A 9,538-nucleotide genomic window follows, 5' to 3' on the forward strand; every position below is an offset into this window, starting at 1 on the left:
AGAGACCCCGTTAACGCGAACAGTATTTATTATAGGTTTAAAATTAAAGGCTGCCTCTCATTGGGTTAAAGTAACCCGGTGTTAGGGATCTAGGGAATAAAAAATTTTTTGATTTTTATCAAAATTTACAAATGACAGAGTATACGCGTACGTATATCGTTATCCATAGTCCCACGAGGTATATCGCGTATGGGTGTGATAGCAATTAAACTCCCTTTACGACGCGCCGGGACGAAGGCATCGCGACGCTTTATGGGACTTTTATACGGCTGGCAAAGGAAATACCACGCAGTTAGCCCGTTTCCACGATGCGTAATGGAATACGGGTTAAAGTGTCCTAGTGGCCAGTGGGTATAGATATAGGTCGGTGCCTATAGCCATGCAGTCAATGGAGTATAGTTAAAAAATACATATAGTGCGAAAAATGGCAACAATGCATTTTCCGATTTTCATAAAAATCCCTGGTACAAGAACGAGCCGTTACGTAGACTCGAGCAGCTACAGTGGGTTTACTTGCTGGTAAATCAACCTACATACGCGTCGTAATCTAGTACGTACAATTCGAGAGAAAAAAAAAAAAGAAAAAAAAACAAGAGTTGGTACGATTTTGATAAGCGAGAACCGGCAGGAGGTCCACGGTGGTATCTTCGGCTGGTTAAGAACACGCGAGACACGCGTCAACCTCCATTTTTTTTTTTTTTTATTTCACTCTCTCTACCTCCCCTTGGCCAACACCGACATACCGAGTCTCGTCGGTTGTTCTTCTTTTGCCATAGAGACTTTTTTTTCCCTGACGTCGCGCGAGCTTCTTCTCGGCGGGAGGCAGTCGAGATCCACATTATATTAATAGCGATAGATTGGCGTCGACCTCCGAGAATAGAGCGTTGACGAGGTCGAGCGGAGGTGACTTTAGACGCCGCGTCTGTATTGGAGCCTGTTTCCACGTGACGACCTACCAAAAGTTTCTATCGAAATTCATTGTAGTTTTCAATTCTCGAGGGGATGTCGAATCGTGTGTATTTCGCTTAGGTATATGACCGGTCGGTAAAGTAGGGTGCGGTCGGACTCAATAACAGTCCAGTTTGAAGCACGGACTACGGGAAGAAATTTCCACGATGAAAATACCAATAGAGTATTAAGTGACTGGGGTATATATATATATATATATATACCTGTTCAGGTATATGGCGCAGGAAAAAGTCTGTTGTTAACCAGCCACTCGTCCCGCACGGCCGTTTTGTCCGAGGGAAGAAAAGTAGCTGCGGTTACCGACCGAGCAAGCGGCGACGAAATGTCAACGCCTAGAAGGCCGGTGGACGTGAACCACGTGTTCGGCATATTTAGATACAGTGTGTGGATAAGCGCGCGCGACATACCAGAGAGATCAAACAGACTTGGGAAGGACATTGGAACAAAGGAATGTTAACGTATGTTAATTGAAGAACCAGTGTAGGTGATGCGAACACCTGTCCGGTATCGGGTTTCGTAAGTGAGGTTAGGTAGGTACGTGGAAAGTTTAGACGAAGTCTGGAACAAGGTGGCAGCGAGTGGAAAGGCGACAGACAGTCGAGGAAACATTTCGTCTTGTTTGGTTGGAAGAAAATGGTGGTGTAACATGAGCAAGGTACATGGGGAAAACGTGAAGGTTATGACGAATTTTAAACAATGGCCAAGGGGTAGTCAAGTTTGGATATAGTCCTCGAAGAGTATTGCCGAAGGAACGAAGGCTCTTCGAGATCGGGCAAAGAATTGTTGGGTCGAGTTTTGATAAGGGGGTTGGATTCTGATTTTTGTTTTCGAAAGAGGGTAAAAGTTCAACGTCAAAACGAAATCCTTTCGCTCGGCTGTGTAACCGGAGATAACTTCGAGGGCTGGCTGTTGTCTTTTTAATTAATTTTAATTTTCAGATGGATTAATTGGAAAAACGTCTTCGGGTTGTTTTCAATGTTAAAGGTAAACGTGTATGATAACGAATGAATAATTTTCGAATAATTCATTAATTCCACCGGGTCAAATACGTGCTCCAACTGTATATATCGTACTACACGGTATAATAATTCTCGACTGCAGCAGCTCTGGTCGCGTTATAAATTTTTACAACAAAGATCCTTTCCTCCCTTTTTAAGCAAACAACCCTGGAGTTGCAAACTGACAGATTTACACCTCGTGCTCGAGATACGCCACGTGTTCCGAAGGTTAACACGACCTATTGAATTCACATAGAGCTAAAACGTTCCAGTTCTGCTCGGACGGATGCCGAGAGGAAAATACGGAGAATGGACCAAAAAGAAAAATCATCAAATGACTCGATCTGGGACGGATGTAAAAATTAAAAAAAAAAAAAAAAAAAAAAAAAAAAAAAAAAAAAAAAGAAAAAGAAAAAAAAAGATCCACAAATCGAACCACGTCAAAGAAGAGAAAATGACTGGTAAAAAAAGAAATTGACTCCCGATCGAGAGTCACGATAAGACAATCGAAAATAACGCAGAAGCACAACGACGATCAACGACAATGGGAACGAGAGCCGCTGCAGTTGCGAAACTCAATTATAATTGCCGGCGACGTAAAATCCAATTGCGAAAACAAATATTCGCCGAGGCGTAACGAGATTAAAGAAATCCTTTGTGCATCTGGCAACAGACATCAAAGGACCCGACCGAACTGCTGTCAAGGTAACAGGACCAAAGCTCCATCTTGAAATTGATACCAACGTAACCGTGCATCATAAAAAAAAAGTGTGTCGCGACAATGAAAACTCACCTAGTCTCCATAGTCCGCAATGTAGGGAATCCGTGACAAAGAACGTCACAGCAGCCGGATCGAAATCCAAAAATCGGAGGCTGCCCAGAAGTGTCGCCGGACCGTTCCGGTATTTCGAGATAATGATAACGATGACGAGCCGTATCGGTGTCAGCAACCCGAACCCGACGAATCCCTGGATCGGGTCCTTGCCACCAGAGCACATACGGCACCACGAGTGCAGGCTGCTTCGATACGGCCGGTAGTGAACCTCGCGGAAGGTGTCGTGCCTCACGATTCCAATCAAGCCAATCACGAAGGTCACGGGGTAACATGTCACGGTAACATCACGGCGATAACTTCAGCCCTTACTTGCCGTCTCGGTTGACCTTTCGGGTGCAGCAGCCTGGAGCTACCCGCGGTAGCCCAGCAGCTTCCTAGATCAACTTTCCAGACGTCAGGACGACACTCCCTTGTTCGGGTTCGATTACAGAGTTCACTGGCTTCTTTACCCGTTTACCTCTTTTTCCTATTTCTTAAGGTTGCCCCATACCCCGCAGCACGTAGAGGTTAAAAAATTTATTTAATCAGACGATTTCGGTCATGGCGACCCTGACACTATTTTTATAATATTATTTACATGCAAACCCGCCCAGATCGACGCTCGCAGAGAGGCCGAACGTGGAAGCGCGTGCGAATCGCGCGCGACTGTCGCTCAGAGTGCGACTGCCTTGAGGAATAGGTGCAGAGAGGAGATCGTCGTGCGAGCGACGCTCCCGCACCCGTGGACGTACGCGACGACGACGCCGACGACGGCCGCACACAGGGACACACGCACACCGCGCCCGACGGCGCGCCACGATTTTCAAACGACGCCGCGCGTCGCGACGACGCGCTCACTCCAGGAGCGGACCGAGCCCCGACAGGGCCCCGTGGCTACGGGGCTGCTATCGATTTGTATTTTTGCCTTTTCCCTCGTTCACCAGTAAAACTGTGCTAATGGTACGCATTCCTTAGTTTCATAAAGGCTAGTTCACATACCTGCCAGCTTTAGATCTCACCAAGACTCCCCGGCAGTGAGCTTAACGTCGAAAGGGTCCAACTCGCCTGGGTCTACACCCCTATAACCTGCCCACTTAGCCACAGGTGAAACTGTTTACATGTAGCGACATCAAACGTAATTCCACCTACATCCAAATCCAGGATGATCCCCCAATGCGTGACGCAACCCCTGAACCCACCCTCAGGCCCACCCGACGAAATACCACGTGCAAGTAACATGGGTGCATCGCGTTGTCAGTGAAATTGCAGTTTCACGTGTATTACATGCACGAGTGCATAATCGTGCACAGGCAGCAGAGACTAACTGATAAGAACGTCCGGATCGATAAAACTCCTTATCAATCTGACCGATCCTCCATTCTTGTCGCATTAACAGGGACAGACATTGAAATTATTAATTGGGTTTAATAAAATTATCACGAAGAGACTATACCTGGATGTCTCTCGCGTTACCTCCCTACCCTGATCCATCCTTAAAATACCCTGATATCCTTGAATCTGAAAAAAAATCAGGCGTCGACCCCCATTAAAAATTTATTGTCAAAACAAAATATTAAGGGTGTCCACGTAAAACCGATAATAAGGTAATGTAATATCGGTCTGTTGTATCGCGTGCTATCACGTGCTGCCAGGCTGCCTATTGTAATAAAACAACTGGACGACGTAACGACGACCTAGGCCGATTAGATAATTTAAAGATGATCGAGTTTCCTACTGGGAAACATTTCCATGTGCATCGCCGAGTGCATCGCTGAGGGCCCGGTGCAAGTGCATCGCACGCAGCCCACTGATTGGACGTGAGTGGGAGACGGATGTGCGGAATCGCAGCGACTCCCGAGTGCATCACGATGCAGCGCGCGGCTGGAATTGTCCGGCTTGCCCTGTCCTGCAAGTAAATACGGCTGCGGAGCTTCCAATTGAAATGGGTATCGATTTGATTGATCGGCGCGACGTCGTTTATTTATCTGTGTTTCGTTTTTATGGGGACGCGGCCTGAGGCGCTTATTGATTGACGAGCGATACGCTAAACGTAAGTAAAGTAAGCGGAGACTAATCCGGCTATGGGAGGGTGGGTAAAGTGAAAAAAAAAAAAAAAAAAAAAAAAAATAAGAATAAGAAGGGCGGCAGGGAGGGAGGGTTTTGGAATAAATAGAAATAAAAGGAAATGGCGAAAAGGGCAGTAGGAAAAAATGGCCCTTTGCGCCCTTTTATAGAGAACGTATATATGTATACTACGAGAAACGTACATTGACGAATACGTTTTGAAATACCGGCTTATCCGATATGGGATTTTGGTTGGAAAAGTATATAAATGGGGGAAAGAAAATGTCAATGGGTATTTTTGAACGAAAGAAACGTTAGCTAATGGATGCTATTAAGATCGATTCGATAGTATCGGAGATTTTTGAGATATAAATAAATTTGAGTGATTCGCGAGAAAAATGAAAATTTATTTGTACCCGCACGCAATTTGAATTTCGCGCCGTTTTTGTGTACCGATTTAATTTCCACATATTTTGTAAAAAGTGATAATTTCTTGTTTATTTGGAACAACGACGAACGACATATTATTTGAATGTCTAACGAATTTTTGAAAATCCATATACGATATATTGAAAATTGACAAGTGTTTTTGGGCCAAGAATTACACTGGCCCAATTAATTGGCGATGCGGTTCGTAATGAGGGCAAAGGTGGGCGTCGCGAAAGAGAAGAGAGATTTTTTTTATCTCGGAGGATGATACGGCCCTGGGCGTCGCACAGCACCACGGTTCTCTCGCCGAGGCGTCGCGACGCCCTACGTCCGCCATTGGTTCCCGGTATCGCATGCGCTTACTTCGTATCCCCTATTGATCCGCATTCTTCGGCTACCCAAACCACCCCCGTGTATCAACCCCATACCAACCCCCAGCAGCTCAACTCCAACTATAGGTAGAATACTTCAATGCAAGATCCCCTAAGATACGAGACCCTTTACGTTGGCCACTATGCTCCTCTTGATACCGCAGCTGCAGCTGCAACTGTCGAGCCCTGCTCTGTAGTTTCGGAAATCGCGAGACAATTTTCTTTCCAACGAAGATTCGCACTTCCTAAAGCAGAACGAAGCGAGCGTGATAAGAATTTCAAAAAAAAAAAAAAAAAAAAAATTACTCGCAAAAAAAATTTTTTCCAAATCAAATTCGCGCCAAGATCTAAGATACAGAGATGTCACGAGATAACCCGGATCGAGGTGTCAACCGAATCCGCAATTGCTTTGTCGTAAAACGAAACCTTCGCTAAATTTATTCGAGTCAAATTCGAGACAAGATCTTGATACGAGATCCGGCGTAAACGAGATGCTAATTAGCAGGTAATTAAGAGTATCGCCTAAAGACAGGTTGATCGAATGAAATTATGTTGATAATTATAATCGTGAGATAAATTCAATTTTTTTTTGTTATACCGTACAATCTCATCAAACTAAAACTGATGGATCTCTGTGTGCACGTTTTTATCTTTTTTTAACATACAAAAGAAGTAATGCCTCAGGCACTTTATTTTCTATTTTTTTTTTACTGCAGGTTTTGGGGATCCGCAAAAATATTTCTCGTACTGGATGGATACTGTTGGGTCTCATTGTCTATCCCTTTCTCTCTCTTTGATTTTCTCCCTCGCGTGCAGGACTGTAACAACTTTTTTTTGTTTGTCACGTAAATCACGAAAATCGATGTCGCCTCGTCCAACTGCTAAAACTCCCGCGGGCTCGGGCGAGCGACGAAAGATTTACGAAGAGGAGAACAAAAAAATACGCGCGATAATTATTTTCCCCGTAGTAACGAAGACCCTGACGAGCTATGTTCCGTTCGGTTTTCTTTCTTTCTTTTTTTTTTTCATAATTCTTTTTCTCTCGCAGTTCCATATTTTCACGGAAAAAAAAGACGCATTCACCTCTCTGAGTCACTCTGTCAAGCCACTACGTCACGAGCTGTACCGACATTGAATAAGACAGCAAAAATTCACGGGAATTGTTATTAAGGGCGACAACTCAGCGAAAGTTTCCTACAGTCAACCGGCAGCTCGTCGTATCGTTACAGTTAAGGGATGACAAAATCGGACGGATTCGCGCGTCAACGCGGAAAGTCTCCCTAGAGACTTGAGAAAGGAGGCCAGACACATTGAATAAATGGAACCCGAACGTTTAACGTAAGAGCAATGTATGGAAAATTCATTGATGCAATTAACAGCAAAAATTTTGACGAAAGATATCGCCAAATTTTTATGGACAATCGAGAGGGTAAATTTGAAAAAAAAAAATTTTTTCCAAAAATTTGTCATTTTTCATTTTGCAAAATAGGGGCGATGGAGCAGGGACGAAGAGTACAAGGGACAGAGGTTTGATCACTTTATCCCACAACAAAATGTGACCGCGTAGCGTAGCGAGAGCGGTTGGAAAAAAGTTTTGCGTCGCGACGCCCTACGAAAACTTTTCTAAAGGACTCTATTAAGACTCGGCCAAACGATATCGTCCTCGTCACGAAGTATCCGCAGGACTTTGGTCCGCGTCCTGGTCCGTCACGCTGTGCGTGTATATATGTATATAAGAGTGAACTAAGGGTTGGTCTCTATGGACGATATTTTTTTTCTCCACCCCTCCGCCTACCCCCCGACCCATCGCATCCTCACGATCCACGGATACACCCGGCGGCCAGGACCAGGCCTCCCAATCTCCACCCGTTTCCAGCCCCCTAACTTCATTTCTTTCACTTTTCGCCATACTTTGGGAATGCTCCATTCGGCGAACCCGAATGAATGCGGGGCTCCCCGAGTGGCCGGGGACTTACACCCTCTCCAGTGGCAAAGCAAGGGTTTCGCGTAGGCTGAGAGGGTGAAGTACGTGGGCAAGGGAGGAGAAGGCGGAAGGGTGAATTGTACTACGTAAATGGCGTACTTCAACCCTCCCTCGGTCGCGAGCATTGTTTTCTAATTTTTTTTCTCCTACCCTTCCCAATCGAAATCAACCCCTAACTCCTCTCCCAACCGCCGCCTCAAAACCAGCCCCTAAAATCCACCGAGTCATTTTTCAAAGTGACGAATCGTTCGGGTCCACAAGCCGCGTTTTCATGGCCTCCGTGTAAAACTATCCGCCCGCCACCCAGATGCACCCATAGCCGACCGCAATGTGCAGTACGCGTGTAAGAACTACGAAGTAGGTCAAGTTAAAGCTGCCTTCGAGTTTTCCAGGGAACATCGGCCAGCGGTAGGTAAAAACCAAAAATTAATTGCGCGAGGAACGAAATGAAATAAAATTTCAGGATTAAAGAAATAATGGTAAAATTGAATGTGGAGAGAAAATATTTAAAAAATAAACACGGATCAGCTTCGTTCATTAATACAAATGGTGGGACTACGGAAGGTCCTGCTGTGCTCCGCAGTGTCTGCGGTACAGGGTCGACCCCTGCAGAGAGCATAGGGTGGGGCGAAGACCCCATATACGCAGCACAGGGTGGCGGACTCTGCTCGCTATGTTTTACCATTGATTGCGTATCATACGTGACGCGTGCGTAGATAATGCACGCGCCGTAGTGGAACGGAACATAGGAACGGTAGGAATAGGAACGCGTGTGCCTAGACAGTGGCTGAATACACGAAGTCACACTGGCATACGCAGCCAGCTGTTTGAGCAGCCACGTGGTAGATCGAGCCCTTAAATTTTTTTATCCCAAAATTTACATCCCTCCGAACGAACGCCTTACATTAAAAATTTAGTCCAAAAAAAGCACTACTCCGTCTAGGTGCGGGGTTTTTTTTTTAATTTTTCAAAAAACTATCGTTTGCTAACCTTTCCTATTAGTCTCATTGGAAATAGGTATAGTCTAGTACATCTCCACTGCGTCCCATCGTTGGCAGCCTCAGGTTTTTTTTTTAAATTCAAAATAAGTACGTAGTGAGTAATGCAAAGGCGAACCACCGAGCCTAACACCACCCGCATCGAGAAAAAAAAAAAAAAAAAAAATGCCGAATGGCCCCGCGGATTCGAATATTCTCGCGAAACCGCAGTCTCGGAATTTCATAAAATTCCCGTTACCGCAAATACGGTACAGTCGAGGATAAAATTATCCGCGAGCTAATATAGCGCGCCGAGGCGTACGAATAAAGCAAGAGCGACGGTTGCGCCACCATGACAGTTCGCCGGCGAGACGGGCGAACCAAAAGGATTTTCCATCTTAGCGAGGAACTTTCCAACAGAGATTTCTTATCAAAATGCAAATCCTCGACCGCCCCCCTCGAGGAGGCTCCCTTCGTATTATTCCACGAGCACCTTTCTGTCTTTCACCTGACCTGACCTATAACGTGTAAACCCAACCTAACCTCTCATCGAGCGAACGAGAACGTTTGGAAATCCCCCCCGGGCCCCCCTCGCTACACCCCTGACCTGACCAGACGAAGCCGAGGTTAACCATTCGATTTCCGGTACGTTCTTATATTCTCGCTTGAAAATCATTCCCTGACTCGAGATTCCGACTATTACGATGATCCTATTGAATAAATGCGTAAACCTACACTCGACTCGACCATTGTTCCCCATACAAACAAACGAATAACGTCGAGACATCCGAATAATTTCCACGTGCGTTTGACATCTGTCAAATTCAGTGACGTTGCATTTTTTTTCATTTTATTACTTTCGATAGCGCTCAAAATTTTTTTTGGTCCGACGCATACACACGTACGTACCACTACTGTCAGCTGAACAGGGG

Source organism: Cephus cinctus, unplaced genomic scaffold (assembly GCF_000341935.2).
Source record: "Cephus cinctus unplaced genomic scaffold, Ccin1 Ccin1_scaffold1857, whole genome shotgun sequence".
Taxonomy (NCBI): Eukaryota; Metazoa; Arthropoda; class Insecta; order Hymenoptera; family Cephidae; genus Cephus; species Cephus cinctus.